The sequence below is a fragment of the Gallus gallus genome, chromosome 6, assembly GCF_016699485.2.
Source record: "Gallus gallus isolate bGalGal1 chromosome 6, bGalGal1.mat.broiler.GRCg7b, whole genome shotgun sequence".
NCBI classification, from domain to species: domain Eukaryota; kingdom Metazoa; phylum Chordata; class Aves; order Galliformes; family Phasianidae; genus Gallus; species Gallus gallus.
Genome location: NC_052537.1, coordinates 13,282,447 through 13,304,567, shown reverse-complemented (window position 1 = coordinate 13,304,567; position 22,121 = coordinate 13,282,447). Strand labels below are relative to the sequence as shown.

The window sequence follows — 22,121 nt, the reverse complement described above, 5'->3', positions numbered from 1 at the left end:
GGTCTGCTGATGTGGTTGGAGAAATAAACTTTCATGGACATGAATGTTTCTTCAGCTTGACGTTTTGATGAAGCAACTAGGTGTCACTCCTTTCAGGCTGGCAGTCCAACGTGCCTCAGTTAAATTTCTTATTCCAAGGTTAGTAGTCTTCAGTTCCTAGTGAGTGTTGCAATGTGTAAAAAGGCCAGTGAGGCTGTAATCTGATCTTCATGACCAGCAAGGAAGAAGGTTGTAACTTTGGAAGAAGCTGAAGCCTATTGTAGAAACCTATTTTTGAGTAAATGAGCATGATTGTATTGTAGTGGGAAATAAAGCGTTTTTACATGCATTTTAATTTGACATATAACTTAATCATGGCTGTTTCAAAAGTTTTTGAAAATGTCAGTTGTCCTTGTAGTTCAGTATCTTCATTTCTACAGTGTGCCAGCCATTCTTTCCCATAGTTTGCACTGCCTACCCCAGTGCCAGGCTTTCCTTCTGGTCTCCTCTCTGGTTTCTCTGGTCTATGTTAGCAGGACTGGGAAGTGACCAACATTTGAACTTGTAAGGCAAATGACATAAACTGAGGTGATTGAGCTGGAACTTTGGGGTTGTGATAGGCAGTGACAGTGACTTTCAGGCGAGAGCATCTTTTTGTTGCTTTTCATAATGCCTGTATCATGGAATCACAGAATGGTCTGGGTTGAAAAGGACTCCAAAGATCATCTATTTCAACTCCCTCCCCCCATCGTGGGCAGGGTCACCAACCACAAGACCAGGCTGCCCAGAGCCACATCCAGTCTTGCCTTGAGTTAGGAGCTAGTGTCATTTGGTGTAGTAGTAGTTCATACACCAAGGTAACAAGTTTTATCTTGCAGACTTTTGTCTTGCCCGACCTCCTCTATCACTAATTGTCATTCACTGTAACCTTAAAGTGTAATTTCCATTAAGCCATAGGAGCTGCCTAAATGAACGCTTTTGGAGCTGTATTTGCGTGCTTGTTGGATTGTTTTTCTTAAGAACAGTTTTGTAAGAGGTATTTGTTACAAGTAAATGGTTAAAGAGTGTTTTACTTTGTTTCTTCTATTTTCCCATGGAGACAAAATATCTAAAGCATATTAATCTGCGTGTCTGACTCAGGTATGGTGGATTTCAAAACTAGGTAAACTGTAGGACTCAGTCCCGCCCCTCCCCCCCCCCCCCCCCCCCCCTTTTCTCCACCCCCACATCCAGAGACAGAAGTAACCTAGTATCTAAAGAATGCAAGTTATGCAGATGTTCAAAAGGCCAAATAAAACAAATAGATGGGCTGCAGCTGCTAGGACTGCATAAAGCAGAGAACATTTGCTGCTGTGATGAGAATGCTGCATTTCAGCATGCCTAGCTTTTTCCTGTTTGAGAAAAACAGCATGGTGAATTAGTTTAATTAGTTTTTATCTTATTGTGACTGTAAATTGTGATTGCTTTCATGATTGTTGAGGCTTCAGAAAAACAAGCAAACAAACAAACACAAGCTTAGCCTTTAGTGAGGAAAGAGGAGAATTAGAAGTGTCAGTGTCCCTCTTGTAGGAAGGAAAGGTGTGTTCTACAGATATACAGATTTTGTGCTTTGTTTCTTCAGTGAGAAATGACAGACTTTCATGGAAGTATCCACAAAAGAAGTGTCCCACCATTTGGAGAATTTAATATGTTGAAGATGCTTCCAAATATCTGGTCTCCCATTTTAATTTTAGGATGTCCTGCAGTAAATTAAAGATCAGCTTTCCATTGGAAGTTTTGTGGTTGGTGGAACTCAAGAAGGCTCACTGCCCAATATATTCTTCTAAAAACTGGATGGCATCTGGAGAGAAAGGTTATAAATTATGATATACATGATGGGACCAAAACACTTGTCAGATTTGAGCAAGTCATTGATGTGCAGATAAGTGAAATTGTTCAATGGTTGATCTGCTTTTTTAGGGCTTAGGGCTTTACTAAGCAACACAAAGGAGTGCCATACAGAGATGCCCAGGCAAATACTACCCTCCTCTGGTACATTCACTTAGCACAGCCCTTTGCAAAATACTTACTGTAGTCCTGGGAAGAACATGGGCATGTCACAGCACTGTAGCAATGTATTTGTGGTCTATGAGAGGAGAGCTCACTTTTCCTTTGCCAGTGTTTCATATTGCTGCTTGCAGCTCATATTGCTGCTCATTGTACAGAGAAAACCTGCTTGCCTATCAGGGTCCCACATGTGTCTCATGAACTTGAGCAATGTATTCTATTCATGTGTTGTTTTTTTTTTTTCAGCATGGTATATAGAACAACAAGCTAGGTGTGATGTCTGCATCCTGAGCCTTTGGAATTTGGTCATCTGGGAATTACCAGACAATGTCATGATCTTAAGCGCCTAAGTTAATGATTTGGACCCCTCACTAGAAGAAAGGCATTGAGGCCTTGGAGCGTGTTCAGAGAAGGGAAATGAAGCTGGCAAGGAGTCTGGAGCACAAGCCTTATGAGGAGCAGCTGAGGGAGCTGGAATTGTTCAGTTTGGAGTAAAGGAGGCTCAAGGGTGACCTTATTGTGTTCTACAGCTACCTGAGGGGAGGTTGTTGTGGTGAGATGGGAGTAGACCTGTTCTCCCATGTAACTAGCAATAGGACTATGGGGAGTGGCCTCATATTGCACAAGGGGAGATTCAAGTGGGATGTTAGGAAATACTTCTCCAAGAGAGTGGTCAGGTGCTGGAATGGGCTGCCCAGGGAGGTGGAGGAGTCACCATCTCTGGAGCCGTTCAAGAAACGGAAACTTTTAGATGTTGTACTGAGGGACATGGTTCAGTGGGAAATATTGGTGGTAGGTGGACTGTTGGACTGGATGATCTTCAAGGTCTTTTCTAAACTTGATGATTCTATGAAAAGGGATTTGGACTTGTATATTACATGGATGTGTGGCAAGTACATCATTCAAGAAATTTGTCAGCTCCTTGTGCATTTGGAAATTTGGTTCTTGGACCAAGCTAAATCTTCTCACAATCTGATAGAGATAGGACAAGAGGGAATGGTGATCTGGTGAATGGCAACCCTGTCCATGGCAGGGGTTTGGAACTAGGTGGTCTTTAAGGTCCCTTCCAAACCAAGCTATTCTGTTTTGTGTGTGTATATTTTATATATGTGTATTCAAATGAACTGACAGAACTGTGAATTATCCAGTTTTGAGTTGGATATGCTATAGTGAAAAAAGCTTCCAAACAGACCCAAAGCTTTTAATCTCTGAATTCGAGATTTTATTTGATTAGAATAATTAAATTTTAAACAGAATAAGTGCGAAGCAGCTAGATAAGACGGATGGAAATAAGTATATTGAAAAACTTGCTGTTTTCTGCTGTATTTCTGCAGGTGGGTCTTAACCCAAGAGCAGATGTTATCCAACTCAATGAATTTCTGAGTTGCATAAAACTGTGCAGTTTTGTGTGGTCCCTTAGAAATTCCTTCCATTTCCTCTGAGGCTCAGCTGTGTTTGCACTCTGTTCCTCATTACAGTCTCTTCTTGAGCAGTAGGTACCAAGCTGCTTGCTATGACTTCTACCTGCTAAAAACACAGTAGTTAAGCTTTTTCCTTGCTAAGTATGTTCAACAGCTCCCCATGAAAAGGAGTAGTTGTCTTGCATGGGGGTCCACTAATCTCATCTTTAAAAGAAACAGAACAGAGAATACAAATAATAAATGCTATATTGTACATCTCTAACTTCTTTTGTTTCTAAATTTCTTGACCTAAGAAGCAATATGAAGTTTTGTGTATTCATGACTAAGTTGTATGCATGTGCTCCTGTACCAATGAATGGTCTTCGCAGAAGATGTATTCCTCTCTTTTTATAAACAAACAAACAAAAAAAAACAAAAAACCTAATGTAGCATGATCATTCTGAGAGGCCACTGATGTCTGCTTGCAGATAAAGACATCCTCTCACGTGAGTATAACTCATGTTTAAAACAAAATCAGCAATGAGACATAAAAGAACACTTTGCCCACTTAAAATGATGTTGAGTCATACCATTAAGGCTTTTAACTTGGTTATTTGCATTGCAGACTTGTTATGAAGTCTATCATTTTCTCTTGGGGAAATGTCTCTTGGGGAAATTGAACTCTCTTCTTTACTTGATGACATTTGCACAACATGTTCCCAATGTCTGAGAAGTGGTGGGCGTGATCTTTGAGCTCAACTACTATGGTAGTAGATAAATGTGATAGTAAAGACATAAGTGTTGTGTGACCAAATCAAATCTTCTGGTTTTATTATGTGCTTTTCTTTAAGAATGACTACAAACGGACCCTGAATGGGGGATAGCTGAACAGATCAGGAGCGAAGCAAACCGTTGTGTTCTGCGGGCTCACCTTATTGCTGAAACGTGCTCTGACTCTCCTTATCTAGTGGGAATAGGAGCAGGACTTGTTGATGAGATCCTTGAACATAATAGAACAGTTCTGTGTTTTTTAACCTTTATGACATAGCTGATAACTCATTTAACTGTAATACATTATTATTTAGTAGCATTTCCACTGTTTCACATTAAGATTTGGGGATATTTAATAGTATAGTGAATGGAAGAGGGCTAAAATGGATGTCAGATTCATGTGTGACATTTTGGGAGTTTTTGTCGTATACTCATGCATGTGGGTTTGTATTTGTTTATTCCTTTGATTTGAATAGTACATGCCATTCAGGTGGATGTTGTTTCTTTTAATTGCATGCGGCACTGCACTGTGTGTACTTGTTGGAACACAAGTCTTATTGGTGACAGCTGTTTGATGCCTTTAGAAGTAATAATAGTAAAAGCCATGGAGTTCTGGTACCTATGTGGTGTTTTCCTTACAGGGCTGGGATCTGAGTTATTTGTTGTATGAAGGACATACAGCAGCTCCAGTGCTTTAGCTGACAAGGTGGATGACAAGACCCCCTGGCAGGTCATTGATTACCAGCTGCATTACAGTAGTGCTTGATCTTTACTTTAGGGTGGATTCCTACTCTGGTAGCCTCTCTACTTGTACAAAGCAACAGGCAATTTGTGCCCTAAAACTTCATAGCCTAGTTGACAGCTGTAGAAAGAGAAACTGGCACTCCCAAGAGATGAGATTTATCCCAAGTCACGCAGAAAACAGAAGTATCAAGGACAGAAAGCAGCTCTCTTGCCTCCTGCTGCAGAGCTCTGTCTGTTGTCTGGCGTGTCTGCTGAACTCACCAGGGCACACACTCAAGGATGGATTTCTTCTGAGTAGAGCTACTCAGCTAATCGTTGTGAGTTAGAAATGAAAGCCAGCTTTTATTTCCCTTTTTTTTTTTTGCCTCATTATAGTTCTCTTTTCCATATTCATGTTAGACTCTTTCCATATTTAGTGTTTGAGATTTTATGGAAATATTGCTAGTCAAGTGCTACACTTGTGAGAAGGTGAAATGAGGACAAAACACAGGGGACAGATCAGAATCTTTAATCTTTGCTGCTGCATGTAATTTATAAAATGCATTAATCTGGTTTCATTCATTTACTGAACCATTTTGCACTGTCTCTGCTGCCTTGCCTTCGTCTTAGCTGGTCTGAAGCCAATTAAAAAAAAAAAAAAGGCATTTAGCTAACATAGCAAGGAGGGTTAGCGCTTGTGCTTTTTTTGTCTGAAATCCTGAGGGTCTACCCCACCAAGTTGTGGGGGAGTGTAAGCAGTGTTGTTGTGCTTAAACAAATCAATTTCAATGCAGAGTTTTCCCTGTCATAATGATCAGTTTGCAGCACAAATCTCATTGATTTTTTTTTCACAGTCCTGTGGAAAAAAAAACAACAACAACAAAAAACCAACAAACAGTTGATGAATCGCACCAAGAGAGACTCAGGACTTTTTGTGGCTGGTGGAGAAACCCTGGCTGTTGCTCACCTTTCCTGGCTGGCTTCTGCTCCCAAAGCCTACTGTGTTTAGGTGGGTCTCTAGGTGGAAGGGGCCGGGAAATTCAGTGGTACCCATGAGGGACTGTGAGCTCTCAAGCAAATGGTAGAAGAGCAGCAGCTGCAGTTATGGAGAGCATAGCCTTGCTGGGGTCAACTATGCCCTATCGGTGGCTGTGTGTGATTGCACTGAGTGTGACCCCACTGCTTACCTTCTGTAAACTTGCAGGCAGAATAATTGGGGCATGAAGCTGCCTTTTTTCTTTTCCCCTTGCTGCAGTTTTTTAAAGCTCTTTGCAGGGTCAGAAGGGGAGGAAATGAGCTGTATGTTTCTAGAAAAGACAAAAAACACATGGTATTGGAGAAGTGCATGTTTCTCAGTAGGACTGTGTTAATTGCCCTTCACATTCAAGATGTCTGATTTATTTTTATGTTCTGATTTCTGGCAGAGTATTGCCCCTGTGCTGACCCCTTTTTGCCTACTCTTATGCAAGGTGTATTTAAATAGTTGGATTGTAAATCTGAGTCTGGAAAACTTCCCACCTCGCCTGCCGTTGCCCTCAGTGCCGCTATTCTTGCTGAGCCAATGTGCAGAGCTGTGCAGTTGTAGCAGGGCTGCCGCCTGCACTCTGGCAGCAGCTGGGCTGCTCTTGGCCTTTGCTTTGTCTGCTATCGATTGGCTGTGTATGTCAAACTACCACTTCAGAAGCTCAGGATTTTTTAATGCGCTCTGTTCTTTAAGCCTGGCTGTATTTTCTGACCTGTGGTGGAAATTCTAAGGGCAGGAAACTTCCTATTGGCAGTAAGACATGCTGTTTTGTGTGTTGTACAGGGAAAAGGTATGGTCGTGGAAGTATAGGGGGATAAACAGAGGATTGCTGAAATGGTAGTTGTTCTCAGCTACATACTTCTTAGGATACTGCAGAATTTTAAAAAAATAATTGGCCTGTATTTTAGAATGCCACATTTTATTACTTGAATTACTTGCTTTTTAAATATTTGCTTTTCTACTGAGATTAAATGCAAAGGCTTATATTTTTACTAAACAGAAAATGTTCTGATTTTGTTCAACATCATAAGGCTCGGATGCAAGCACAGCACAGGAAAGTCAATGTAAAATGTGAATTTTGGTCTGGTTTTTGTGATTAAAATTTGTTTTCCTTTTTTCTTCAGCTCACACTGTTCATGTGGGGCTGCTGGAAGCAGGATTCTCTGTACCCAGAGAAATCAAAATCCCATGAAAGTTAATAGGAGGATCTGCTGGGAGAACTTTGTTCAATCCCACTTTTCCAGTTTGAATACCCAGAAAAGAAGATCAGATATGGATCTTTGTTTTATATATAGAAAAACTTTTGGACTGGTTTGTTTAATTTGTTATTTGGGGGACAAAAGAAGAAGAAAAAAGGTAACAGCTGATTTGTCAGCTGTTTCAGGAAAGGAAATAGGCAGAATTTGATGGAGTTTGAGAACTGTGGGAAGGAAAGATACAAGAAACAAAAGCTGCAGCTATTCTGGCGTGCTGTTCTTCAGGAAAAGAGTTTAGAGGTTAAAATAACTGCAAAAGAACCTATTCATGGGAAAAAATATTGTCTGCTTTATTCTCAATCACTTTATATGACTCAAAATAGGGTACTGTTGTGCATAGTGGCATATAAGCACCTTACCTTATATTCTAACGCAGATCGGCGCTTTGACAAGTGGTGTAGGACAGGCCAGGTAAGGGCAGCAGTCTGTGTTGTTGCAGTTCTTGTCGTCTTGATGGTCAACCAACTCTGAGCTGGTCTTAAGTTAAAATGTCTTGGCTGATTTCTGTGAGTAAGCTTTGCTGCATCACTGAGGGTCAGTGTATGCTGGTGCCAGCAGAAGAGCATGGTCAGCAAAGCAGCCAGCTTTTAGGACAGGAGCAAGGCATTCAGTTGTTTCATTTGCAAAAATCTTGCTCTTTCAACTTTTTGTGCTTTTAAGAGCAGGAGCTTCACAGTTGTGTGCCTTCCTTGTTGGTCCTGTATGTGTGCTACGGCCTTCAGAGGCACAATTGCCCCTGCTACAAAGGGGAGGCTGCTAAGGACATGAAGGAACTCACTTTGCAGTGCACACTCCTTCCAGCAGGTCCCACAGCCTGGTTGCCCCCAGGGCCCTTTCTCAGGGTTATTTGAGACTGGTGGAGCTCAGCTCGTTTTGCTAGTTTTGAACATGTCTATCTCAGTACCCACGTGATTGTTTCTCTCAGAAAAAATGGGGACAGTTGTCACTGATGTCCAGGTGATAACTTGTGTGACACCAATGTGGGGCAGGAGCAGCTCCTCCAGCTTTGCTGAGTGCCCCCAAGGATGGCCCTTAGGAGGCCTGGGGCTGTCAGCGTACTCAGGGCATGGAAGCCTCTTGGGGATACAGTGTCCACTCAGCGGCTGCAGTACCAGACATGCTGCTCTTTTACCTGCAGGGTGAAGCTGCTTTTGGCCCCTGCCCATGGTGAGGAGCGACCTCCCAGAGTAGGACTGGGATGTCTGTTTTCCCTTTGCAGCTCAAGAGAGAGGCAATGCCTCATGTGTCCACGACTCAGCCACAGGGGGCCCTCCTGACTGTGGCTGCTGCACTCTGGGAGAAGAGGCTGTGTGGACTCTCCAAAGGGATTACTCCCACCCAGCTTTGTGTTGCCAGCCCTGAGGCAGCACTGAGCACCTGCTGGCTGAGGCTGAGAAGCAGCCTCACGCAGTGACCTTCTTTGCCCATCTGCCACTAGCCATGCTCTTCACAGCGAGGTGGGAATGCTGGGGCTCCCCAGTGCTGTGCTCCTTGTGTAGGACTGCTATGTGGACAGAGCATGGGGTCTGGTTTGGAAAGGAGAATGTGCAGATGCCATACTGACATGTGTGCCTTTTGTGGGCTGGAACCAATGGCTGCAAAACCCCCTTGCAGACTGTTTCAGTGAAGGGCATACATATCAATCTTTGCTGTTCCCTGCATCTGTTTGATTCCTTTCTCCAGACTAAATGCACTGGACCTGAAATATACCTGCAGTGACACTGGCAGTGATTTTAGTAACAAATGTGATAAATTTAGGAGATCCTTTTGTTGCCTCTGGGGACTTCAGGGGAGAGGGGCAGAAGGTGGCTTAGGAAATGAGAAGGGGGATATTCTAGCTGTGTGCACTTCACTTCTCTGTAGCAAGAAGAAAACTTCCTCAATGTATCATGTGTGTTATTCCTTTCAGAGGGAAAGAGATTTCACATAACTGTTGGAGAGAACTCCTTTAATAATTTTAATATTGCAATTGTAATAAAATGAGGATGTTAAAAATATGCTGTGACATGAAACGTTACCACAAAAGCTCTTGAAGTTTGAATTGGTCTTTTCACTCTATTATAATTTCCTAACAATACTATTATACAACTTGTAATTATGCAATAGTATTAAATATAAATTATTTCCATTAAGGCATATCATAATAGAATGTTCACGAGTATTACTTCTGATCAGCTATGTGTATGTTCAGATATCTCGCATTATAATTCTAAAATATAATTTTAAAACCAATAAGCACATCTACTTCTAAAGTAACTGCTAGTACAAAATAAATGATGAGAGGAACAGCAAAACCTCAAAATTTGTAGTATTCTTTTATCACAAATTCCTCTTTGGGTCACTGACACTGTATTAATACTGTGATTTGAAATTAGTGTGTTGATGAAAGAAAATATTTAACTTCACAAGTTGCTACCACTCAGAAATAGAAATTTTAGCTGATCCAGAGGCAAAATAAGACCCACCTCTCAGGCATTTTTGGGTGTAAACATTCCAGCAGTGTCAAGATGTGTCTGTGCTCTTCTAGAGGGTGTTTGAATACCCAGGAACAGACTGTCTTTGCCTGGAGTATTTACTATTGGGAAAATAAGTTGGGAAGAATGTTCAGTGGATGCATTGCTTCTTTTCTTCTTGTTTTTATTTCTTGTTTTTTTTTTGTGTGTGTGTGTGTAGTAGTGTTTTTTTTTTTTTGCAAACAAATACCACAGGTATTCAGCACACTGTGATTTATATAAGAGATGCATGGCAGAGATAGAATCTGATGTTCCCATTTCCTGCACCCAGACCATTCATTGAATTAGTCTCAAAATTCAGAAAGAAATCACTGAGCTCTGAGCGTTGCAGTTCCATTGATCCATTTATCAAAACTCTTCTTCCTCTGCTTCAGCCCAGTGCTTCTCCTCAGCCGTGCAACCCACAAATCAGCATCAGGTGGTGTAACCACCCGAGCAAATGTATATATCCCACTCATCAGATAAATCAGCATCTTTTAGATGCAGCGCATGGATGTAGCTTATGAAGTGCACGTTGTTGGTTTATGTCTCTAGATTAAATTTTGAAAAATGCACTGAATTTTAGTAGAATAAATTGTGTGGAGAAAAACTGATTTGAAATCTATAAGCAATCTGTTCTCACTTGATGAGAATTTAGTCATTATTCCTTCACCCATAAACTTCCTGCAACTGTTTTTTATGAGCTCTGGTAGTTGGTGGTTTGGTTTGCTTAAAAAAAGAAAGTTTAAGATTTTATATGTGATTCAAGTTTAAAAGTAAGATTATCCTTTATCCTTAGTTGAGACATACAACTAAGCACAGCCAACAAAGCACACAGTATTTTGTTAATAAATCTCTTCTGAAGTGTTTGTGGCTTGTCTTTTTTGTGAATATTACTGAAAACCTGCATTTAGATCATCAGTATCTTGTCTTTGAACACATCCGAGTGCTGTGTTAAATGGTAGTTGCCAAAAATCTTATATTTGCAGTTAATGTTGCCCATTCAAAGATCTACTGAAATGCTTTGTGTGTGTTGTGGAGGCGAAAAGTAGGTTTCTATAAATAGCATGCTGTTTACTCCATGTTTTAATCAAATTAACAACTGATGTTGTGTTGTTTGGTACTCACAGTATTCACGTATGGGAGAGCTTCAGTGGATTTTATTCCCTATTGGGATGAAACTGTTTTCAGCAGCTGTGTTAAGTGTGGAATGATAAATTGCTGCTGTAAACAGTGTTTTCTTTGTAGTCTAGTGTGCTCAACTTCTATGTGCTGTTAGGGAGATTGTCCAAAGAGGGCTGTGCTGAGCCACACCTTTCCTTGGGCATGAGGCTGGTATTGCCTGTGCTTGCTGTTCTTTGTAGGACTCTTTTTATATTCATAGTTGCATAGTTTTTTTTTTTTTAATTCACTGCTCAAATAATGTCATCCTCTCAGTTCTGTTATCCACTTATGTAACAGTACCAAGGTAAATGATTAGCTGTGCTGTATTTCTAAAGCAGTAATTTGTAGCCTACTGTAATGGAAATTTTGATTGGGTAGACCTTGAAACCTCTTCAAAAACAATAGAAGATAATACGTGCTCCTGAAACACCTTGCGGGTGTCATATGACCATGACATGGGCACAGGTGTAGGCTTCCAGCCCCAGACGTAGTGTTTTCTGTGGCATGTTGCAGGAGGTGCTCTTCTGGTCAAGCCATGGGAACTGCTCTCATATTCTGCTCATGGGACGGGAGCCACTTCCAGCTGAATAGCAAGAGAGGTTTTGGAGCTCTGAGAAGTTACAAGAAAGATCCAAAGTAATTTCCCCATCCTGTGGAAGATGCTGTGTTGTGGGGAGGATGACAAGGAGTAGACTGGATAGCTGAAATCAATCCTTCAGGTAGGGCAGATCTAGATCCTCATGCTGGAGCTTCTCAAAAGAGAGAGCAATAATAACAGGAAATAAAAAAGGCTTTCAGGAACCAGATAACTGGGGCCTTGGTGTGCATGCTGTACTGTATCAATCTGTGTGCAGATTGCAGTTTTCAGTCCAGGGGATGAGCTGACAGTGAAAGGAGTGCCTCCTGCACTTCACCAAATGCAGTTATCGCTTCCTGTCCAGTGTGTAAAAGAAGCGGATGGCTTCACATCTCTGAGTAGCTGCAGCGTGTTCTCTCATCTACCCTTTTCCCATTCAGGGGTGTTACTAAATTTGACCAGAAGATGAATATTTAAAAGAGATTCCTCACACTTATTCAAAAGTGAATATAGCTGTGCAGTTTTTTTTCTCCTGCTTCTGAAATACATGATGACAAAACTTCTGGGTGCCGTAATCCCCTTGAGTGCCTATCCCTGCCTGTGGAACTAAGTAATTCAGCTATCCTGCTGTCACCTCCAGTGAGCAGAGAGCTTGGGAGTGGCAATGTCTCTAATTTAATGCTGTAATAGAAAATTTATGGAGAGCTAAACAGCAGTTAGCTGCAAAGCTGTCGGTGGCGGTGTCACCCTTGCTCATTCTGTGTTACGGCTGCTCGTGCTGCGTGCTCTGGAGCAAGGACAGGATTACCAACAGCTCTGTGTTGAGATTGGTGACAGCTGGCAAACACAGCACAAGCTGTGTGAAGAGAAACCCCCCCCCTTCCAGGGATGCTCTGCAGCACCCCAGCTCACTCCATGCCCGCAGGTACCCTGCTTCCAGAATAGCTGTGCTGCTGCTGCTGCGAGGGACTGATGCCACAGAGTCTGTGATACTCCAGACTTGACTCTGAAGGCTAAGCAGAGGTGCTATTGCAGTGTGCAGCCCATAAAGGGGTAGCCAGACCCCTGAGCTTGGCCCTGTGGGGGGCCCTGCCTGCAGGACTGCCCTGGGGGATGGGTCCCTGCAGAGTGACAGCTGGAAAATTAGGTAATGGGCTAATTGCTGCCAAATTAGCCTTGCGTCTTTGCAGAGAACAAATACAGTATTTATGTAAAAGTTGTTAGGAGTTTTTTCTCTTTTTAATTAGCAGAAATAGATGCAAAATGAATGATGATTAGGCAGCTGATGAATTCAGTAGTACAATTATGCCTAAAGCTATGCCCCAGTGCTTAGTGCTGGATGCTCTGAGCAATCAAAGAAGCCTATTTATATAATTTATTTATAAAACAAAGTTAGAAATTAAACAAGACTGCATATATTGGAAGTATATCAACTTCAGTGCCTGACAAAACCTTTGTAAATTTTAGTAATGTAAATATTTTTAAAATCCTCATTTAAAAAAAAACACACAAAACTTTAATACTTACTCTAGTAACAGTTAACTTTTAGTTTTGTGTGTAAGGCTGTTCTTTAAAAATACCAAATTCTGAGCATTTTCTAGAAGTGAGTAAGAGTTGTTGACGAATGAGGAACTGTAGAAAGGTGTTTCTCTGCCCTGCTGGTGGCCAGGTGAGCTGTGGAGGGGAGGAAGTCATGGGGTTCCATGTGTCTGCCGGAGGAGGCCTGAAGCAGGGTGAGCTGGGCTGGGCAGCAGCCGCACACAGCTGGCTCTGGAGGCTGAGTTTTGTGCAGACATCATGAGACATGGTGAGTGTCAGCCCCAGAGGGATGGGTACAGGCAGCTAGGCGTTATGAGCATAACATCTATTGCTCCTAACGGAGTGGCAGTTGGCTTTTACTTGCTTGAAGAAGATGATGAAGCTGCAACACAGCACCCCTTTGGGGCAAGGCAGGGGGCTGCTCAGCAGGGCAGGGAGTGGGGCTCCCTTTGCTGCCTAATGCCCCAGGAAGGCTGCAAGTGTGCTGGGGGTGGCGTGCAGGGATGGCAGTGCTGAGAGCAGGCAGCAACCTGCCACGGGGCTGAGCAGTGTCAGGCCACTCCTCTCTTGCCTGCTGCCAGCCCAGGCGGTGACACAGCATGGACAGCCAGCACATTCTGCATCAAACAAGGACATAATGCTTGGTGTATCAGCTTGATTTTTTTTTTTTTCTTTTTTCCAAAGCCCATCCAGAGTTGCTTCCCAGCAATGGAGGCTAGTGTGGCAGTGTTGTGCTGGTGGGATGCTGTCCCACTTTGCAGTCAGTGTGCTGCCTGGGGGACTTTCTCCTCCTCTTACAGAGGTCAATGCCTTGTGTTTTTGTGAATATTGGATGAATTTTCAGGTCTTTAAAATATTTAACTGTGAGGCCCAGCTGGAAGGCAGGGATATGTTTTTTCAACCTGTCAGTGGAAACACAGGAGTGGATGGATCTGGGTATGACTTTGTGAGCACGGCGTGTCAAACTGAGACTGCTCCCACTTGGTAGTAGCCAACAGGAGGCTTTCCATTTTGTGCTTTAAAATAACTTCACATCCTTGATTCTCCAGGTATTCCTTTACGTCTCTTAATGGCACAGACTTTTTTAAAAGTATGCAATGTCTGCATTTTTTTGTTTTGCTTATTTCATAAGCAGACAAACCTGTGTCGGTATATCTCACAGAAGTCACCTGGTCTGCTTCATCTCTTGTGTCATTTCTGCCATGTCTGGTTTGTGAGTCTGGCCTGAGAGATGGGGAAACCAGGGTTGTGGTTAGATAAACAGCTCCTTTCTCTGTTGTAGCCATATCAAAACTTTAGACCCCTTTACCAAGTTGTGATGATGTGCTTTTGTGAGATAATTGCAGTGATGCCTAAACAAGACTTCTGAGCCTTTGTGTGTGAGCTGTCCAGTGGTGACATTGCACTAGCAAGCTGTGTCACTACTCTGCAGTCTCCATTACAGTTCCTGCTTCCTTCTCTTGCACAACTAGAAATTATCCAGTTTTACACCTAAGCCTCATTTTTTACTTGAAGTACCAAAGGGGGATGGTTAGTTTTGGATTTTTTTATATAACATGATCTAAGAATGGCCAAAGTGTGTTGTATGGCTGCCAACGCACCCTGTTAAAATCTGTGCAGTGTTGCTTTGTGCAAGCAATTAATGTTGTGCTATTATTACTTAAAATAAATGCAGGAATTACTGCTGAAGTATTAAGGTGTTGAAATATAAAACTAAAGATTTAAATGGTGACCCTTGTATTTAAAATTAACTCTAATTATTAGATTTGTAGAAGACATTTTGAATTAGCTAAAGTATCTAATTGATACTCTCTGTTCCGGGGGACTGGTACACTTATATAATTTCCAGTAAGCTTGCTGGAAGTGGGAAGAAAATATTTACAAGTGGTTTCTACTACGTCACTAACGTATTTTGTATTCGTAAGTGTTGTCTAAAATAAATCTATGCGGTATGCATGTGGCCTTGCCTGGTCATGTGTAGATGCACACATAGTGCCAGCAAAGAGTTGTCTTGGAGGTGGCCATCAGATGAGAGGATTCTGAGGCTGGGCTGGGGAGGCAGCAGGAACTTTGCACGTACCCCTAAAAATCCTGCGCTCTCCCCCATTACAGCTTGGGAGATGGCAGATTACTTTTTTTTTTCCTTAAAAGCTCGAAAGTGACTTAATTCAGTTTTTCTCAATTTATGAAAAAAAATCTTAGTTGTGCAACATGATTAAATAAAAATATGGATTGTCTGCACAGAAAGGTGGAGATAAATCCGTGTCTTCTGAAGGAACACTTTCTGTTTTCTCTCAGTATTTCTAATCCATATTTATGTTTCATATAAAAATGATTTTTTTCTGGTGTGCAAGTTATGTGCTATGCAAGATCTATTTGCTTTCAGCTTATATTTTAACAACAGCATTCTACAAGTGACTCAAAACAAACAGATAGCTTAAGTATGGGCACCTCAAATGAGGTGACAGTTGTCGGTCCTAGCCCATTGTGTCCGATCCTTCATTTGCTTCAGAAAGGAATTGTATATTTCGTTTATTTTCATAACCAATTTCACATGGAATGCATGTAGGTACTCTGTGCTTTGTATTCTCCAGCTCAATTTCAGAAGCTCAGACTTCATAGCAGGACTATTTTGAGCACTGGATGTGTTGACTGGTACTCAGTTCTGATTTTTAGGGCATCTTTGCAGATGCAGCTGAGCTGCATGGTGTGAACTGGTCCAGCCTTTGGAATGACCTGTGCTGCAGTGCAGCCTGGCCATGTGGATGCACTGTCAGCAGCCAGCATGGTCAATAGATAGGGTTTTGGAAAGATTTTCCTGCCATGACAGTGGCATATGTATATTCAGAAATCATACTGGTATAGTCCCCTAAGGAGCTGCCCACTTGTCAATGACTGCCTTCCTTCAGTCTCGTTTTTTCCAAATATACATACCATGTCTTTATTACTCATTATTTTTTTACTTTTTTACTCATTACTTTCTCCTGTTACAAACAGAATAACTGATTTGCTACCTGTTGTCCAAAGGAAAATATAAAGGTTGCAACAACCTTAACCAAATTCCCATGTTAGCATATTATGGGTATCTGTATATTCTTGTAAGTAGCAATAAAAATGTTATAGGTCTTTTCTCCTTTATTGAATAGAATTTCTGAAGATGCTCCTGTATTTGCACAGTGCGTAGCATAGCAGACTTGTGGTTTGGGCTAGGCCTGTAGTTTTTATTGTAATGCTATTTTTATTTTTATTTATTTGGTTTTTCACTACTGAGCTCTAAGTATAACCTTTTGCCACAGAGTTCTGCAGCCTCTTCAGGCTGCGTGTTGTCTTCTGGGTAGAGAATGTGCAGGGAAAAGGCTTTTAGAAACAGGTGCCTACACTGTGCCCTGTGTGGTGAAAGTGCAGCCTTTCCAACTAGTGTTGATACTTCAAGTGAGCTACATTCTCCTGTGTCTAAGTACAGCACGTTAAAAAAGGAAAAGCACCAAGCACAGCTTGCTTTCTTGTATTTGCATCCTCTTCTCGGAACTGACAGGCAATTCCTTTCTCCTGAGCTCATAATTGCTGGGAGAGGCTGAGGACAATGCACCTCCTCCCTTGGTCCTGCTGCCAGCTGTAGCCTTGGATGGGGTGCTGACCCTGCTGAGCCTCCACTCCTGAGAGATGTCCCTGTGAGCTTTGGGGCTGTGCCCTGGCCTCTTATGCACAGAGCACCTGCTTGGGCACTTGGGGCCCTCCCTCTCAAGGAGCTTGGTTTATGCTTTCTGTAACTTCACGATGCAGCAGAATGGATGCCAGGCTCTGAAGGTGGGAAGGGAGGCGACCTTTGTTTGATACTGTGCGAAAACTTGTGCAATGTCTGTATCTTACATATGCATGAGACAGCTGTTTGGTACAACAATTTGCATGAAATACTTTAAACCTGGAATTTATGTGCGAACTTCAGCAGGAGCAGTGTATAACTTGACAGTTCAGGTAGCCAGTGCCGTTGTTGGGCAAACATTTGCTTGATGGCTGCTAGAATAAATGTGATGGGGTTCTCTTCCAGCTAGTTTGTCACCTTATGTCATTACTTTTATTGTAGTTGAGATTATCTTTCATCACATTTAGCATTGCTTAGCAAGTGTCATCAGCTTTGTAAGCTAACTTTTTACTAAAAAAAAAAAAAAAAATTATTGTGGAGACCATGTTGATAGTCTTGTGCTCAGACAATATACTGTGGTGGATTTGATTTTTGTTCTAAAAATAAGCACAGATTTTTAGGGAAAAAATAGAAGTCTAGAGCTTTTTTTTTTTTGACAGAGTGAAACTGGCATGATTTACAAGTGTTCAACAAATGCTATCAATGAACTTCTCAACAAACATGAGGAAATTGAACTCTATGTATATATATTTTTTTACTTCAGTTCAGCAGCCAAAACAGAACGGAACACCATTTGCTTGTTCTTTTCTTACTGACATGTAAAGCAAAAACAAACTCAATTTGATGGGAAAACATTTTTCAGTCATTTATATCACTTAAAGGTTTTTCCTTTTAATGGCTCAGAAGAACAAAAATATTGATTCATAAAATACAGATCCACAGAACTAGGGACTGTGAATGTAGATGAGTGGTTTGTGAATGCTGTATTCTGAAGTAAGTGAGAAGCCTGGAATGCAGTTTCCCCCGTCTTAGAGAAGCTCCATATTCAACAGGCTCTAGGGACGTTCTGAGGAGCATCTCCATCCATTCCTGCTCTTTGCATTTGTGCATGAGTCGCCGTGGGAAATAAATCACCTGGCTTACAGCCCTTTCATGAGTTCTATATCAACTGGAGGCCTGTCAACCAAGGAAATGAAGTCTTTTGTCTCTGAATATCCTAGAATCAGTTATTTAAGTACAAAAAGTCCATCATAAGAAACTTCTAAGAGTTTTTGTTGCAAAATTTTGATCAATCTCTCTTGAACAATTATTTTTCTTCCCCAATCACTGTTGCTTGGAGCGTTTCCAGTATTCAAAGGTGGGGAATGGAATGGAGTTGCCATCAGAGTGTTGAAAACACAATTCTAGTCAAAAAGCCAGGGAGTGGCTGCCTGTATCTGCAGGCAACTTACTCCTGTTTTGAAACTTGTTCTGCCCTGAAAAGTAAAAATACAGAAATAGTGCTGATGTAGTAAAATGCATGGGGTGGTTTACGTGGGTTTAGGGCTGTGGTTGGCTGATCCGAGGAGATGACTAGGTTATTTCTAAATGATGACCAAGCAGGTTGTTGCTGCAAGCCTGCTGACCCTTCCTCAGAACTGCCACGAAGAAGGCAGAATTCCTTTTTCTCTATTTAAAGGGAGAAGTAAGAAATCTTCAAATGAACAGAATCTTTCTGAAACCTCTCTGAAAGCTGGATTTGCATTCTCTGTCAGGTTTTGTAGGGATTTTCTATCCTGGGGTTTTAATAGCATATTTCTTCCTTGTGTGTTTTGACTCTTGTTTTTGGCGAAGAGTGGTATGTGTTTGCAAGGGTTATGCCAGTGCTGTTACTGCCATTTCCATGATTGTTATTTCACCAGTAGTAATACGTTATGTGACTTGGCTAATGATTGCGGTGTGATTCTTCATCACTATGGCAAATAGTCTGGGTCCCTAGAGAGATGAGAATGAAATGTCATAGCAACAGAAGTGTGCTCCAGAAAACTTTAAGAATAATGGAGTATTTAGAAGGAAGGCTGCAAGAAAAATGGAAATCCTGACTCTGTGAAACCTGACTGTTGGTTCATGAGAAGTGAGAGTGCCCACGTGTGGGACAGGGCTTTAGCACACTTAATTTATACCAAGGGGCTGTACAGCAGCGACCTGAGCCTGGTCCCCTGGCTGCAAGCCACACGTGGCATTGCCAAGGGTGTTTGTGTCTGTGCACAGCTCTCAGTGACAGCGGCGTCTCTTGGCAGCCATTGGAAGCTGCTGTTATTAAAACCCCTACGTTTCTCATTAGAACAACTCTATTGTGCATATTGGTTAAATATAGATTACTAATGAAATGCCTTTTTATTGCTTTCCCAGTGAATACTTTAGCGTAAAGTTAATTTGCAGTGTTATGTAAATTCTGTTTAACTTCAATCAAAATTTTAATTATGTTTTTACCGCAGTAATTCCCATTTGATTTGTCATCTCCTGTTAGGTATTTAACATTACGTAGGGTGGATTTTTCTTCTTTTCTACCCTCCTGTATGAGCCTTTGATGTCACCTGGAGCAGAACCTCGCTCAAAATCTGTGCAAGTTTGATTTCCTTTCATGAAAGTATGATTTAATGAAGAAAAATTGCAGAGACCCAATATTGGAAATGCTTTATTGTTATGGTATTGATTAGCAAAACCAAAATTAAACTGAACTGCCCCACAAAGACATCCAGCTCTTTTGTTTGCTCTCTCCCCTCGCCTTCCCTTTCTTGCTTGCTCTGGCCCTGTGAAGCTGTAATGCTGGCAGCCCTTGGTTCCTTCCAAATGCCAGTTGCTATTTAACACATGATGACCGTTCAGTTCATGGCACTCTTGCATAGATACCAATTGTCCTGGCAAATGTTTGCTTGCCACCGAGCGGATAAAGGGGCCCTCTTTTGTCAGGCCATTAATCACCTGGGTGAAAGGACTGCCAGGCTGCCTCTCAGCTCCAGATACGTGTTTCTAAATCTTTTTCTGATGAAATGAAGTGGAAGTAGTTGGCGTTGAGCTGCCTGTCTTCAGTGAAGGTTGTGATAAATTCTCTTCAAATAGTATTATGATGTTTTCTGTATTTTGTGTACACATCTTATTTCATGTGAAATGATGGGGATTGGCGTTGTACAACAAATTTTAATCCTTTTATTAAAATACACAGTTGATTTTCCTGACAAAATTCCAACTTCTTTAAGCCTCGGTGGTGACTTTATCTCAAAAGTTTTTCATTCCCAAGTAGAAACTCTTGGAAGGGTTTGTGGCGCATTCTGGATTCAGGTACATTTAAAGTATCTGTCAGGAGACTCGAAAGCAAAATGCGAAGTTTTTACTTTGGTAGCATACTATCAAATATGAATTAATTGTCATCTTAAATTACCTCAAGTTGTCCACAGGCTATATTTTTATTTCTGGAGGGCTGCGATTATGAAGAACTTGAGAGTAGCCTAGCTGTCCTACCATTTGAAGCACTTTTTTTTTTTTTGCTATTAATTGCTTTTGTTAAAAATAAAAAACGCCATTTTGAGTAACTTGCAAATACTACTTCTAGTATGCTTATATACTTCTCATCTTCGGTTAGTGCTGGTATTCCAGCACTGCTCTGATAATGCCATCAATTTGCCAGATCTCCTGTAGGAATGAAAAGGGAAGAAATAATCAACTCGCCCTCCTCAAAAATCACATTTTATATGTAACTATTACAAAGCATTTGATTGAGATGGGAATTGTGTTAGTTTCTCATGGGAGTTGTTTGAATTTCCACTGTTTAAAAATCAATTCAATTTGATGAGCAGTAGATTCAAACAGTGGAACCCATTAGGACGATTTCGTATCACCAGTTGCACCCTGTTTAATCTTTCTGCTGGGAGGTAATTAAGTCAAGCTTGTTAATTTGCACAGCTGCTGAGCGCTCCCTCGACCTGTCTGCTCTGTGGTCACACTGCTGGACATGGACATGGAGCTGCTGGGTGCGGGCATCGTGCAGCCCACTGGCAATGGCATGGCGAGCTCTTTCTGTATGGGATAGCCTGTGGTTTGTTTTTCAGACAAGCATCTGTAAGCCATGAATCTGCTAGTTTTCTATGGGCTCTGAATAGATTTAGTGCTTTATCGGTACGTTGGCAAAGATATTCTTGCTTTTGATATCAGTAATTTTTCTGCTTTGCTTTTGAGGTCTTGGTTTAATTTCCTTTGAAGCAATGATTTTCCCTCAAGAGAATTTAAAGCTGGTGAAAAGCCCTGGTGCTGACCATCTGAATTTCCTTTTATATCCAGAAAGCCCAGAAGAGAGCAGGTGTCCTCACCATTGCTGGCATTGAGGCAGTATCACCACTGTTGCCAGGGCCTGCAGGAGGAGGGAACACCCCGGCACCTGGGGGCTGCCTGCTCTGTGTGTAAGCACAGACGGTGCAGAGCCAGAGAGTCCTGTGTTCCACTAATGTGTCTTGGGCTGGTGAGACGGGTAAATACTTCTCTGCTGTAGCTCCCTGCTTGTTAGTAAAGAAGCTGGTGTGTATTTAGCTAGTAGGTTCTTTTCAGTACTTTGGTACCAGAGTTAAATCACAAATAAGCTTCTCTCTTATGTCTTCACTAGGTCTATCCAAAACTTTGTCCCAGTTTAGAATCTGTAACTGAAATCTAAATCCAAGTTCACGTGACAGCATCTAGGATTTGCAAAATATGAGTGCTCCCACAAACTTCTAAAATAGTTTCATCTAGACGGTGCTAGCCTTTAGTAGATTCCACTGCAGGGACACCTAATCTCTTCAGAAGAAAGGACTTCTAGCTGGTATTTATAGCTCTTCATACCTTATTGGCTGCATGGGTGCTATGAAGAAAGAGCTGAAGGGATGGGAATGCCGGATCCACCACAGCATGCTGCGATTGCGAAACAATCAGAAGAGGTAGAGTATAAATTTGAAAACCAAGAACAAATGTTTCTCTTCCCTTCAAATTTAGGAGAAGTTTTTAAATCAGGAGGTGTCACAGCACAACGCTGTCACTCAGCAGGACTGGTGTCATCAGGGATATTTCTGTAATTCACATTCATGTGGGTGATATAGTTCTAGGGTATTTCAAACATGAAAGAAATGCACAAAAGGTGTGCAGATACATTGCCAAAAAAGAAGATTCTGCAGGAAAATGCACAGAGATGACAGGGAAACAACTGGAGGCCTCTCTGCTGTTCTGCTGTTCTGTTCCCAGTATTGTTTCTGTGCAGAGGTTGTGAACACTCCTTCATTCCAACTTCTCTTCCTTTGAAAAAAAAAAAAAAAAAAAAACAACCTTCATGAGGATGTAAAGAAAATAAAAACTTATCACTGTTTTTCAGTATTCTAGCAATAAGAGATACTTGGGTTCTTGCCATATTGATCCAAGCTTCCTTGAACCTTTTCCAAAGCAAGTGAAATTGTAACTGGTTGTAGGGCTATTTTTCCTATTTAAGTCTAGGTGGAGCTGGAGGT

General features: G+C 41.6%; 1 protein-coding gene across 16 annotated transcripts in view; it reads left to right on the top strand.

The window, feature by feature from the left end:
• The window catches only part of ZMIZ1 (zinc finger MIZ-type containing 1), a 326,060-nt gene that overhangs the window by 62,992 nt on the left and 240,947 nt on the right, over positions 1-22,121 (top strand). For 2 of the 16 annotated variants that reach the window (XM_046943002.1, XM_046943003.1), the window contains exon 1: positions 2,562-16,778. The exons of the other annotated variants lie outside the window; for them this stretch is intronic. The gene's annotated coding sequence lies outside the window, so the exon portion shown is untranslated. Of the gene's footprint in view, positions 1-2,561; positions 16,779-22,121 lie in introns of those variants that run through there. 16 annotated transcript variants of the gene reach the window in all.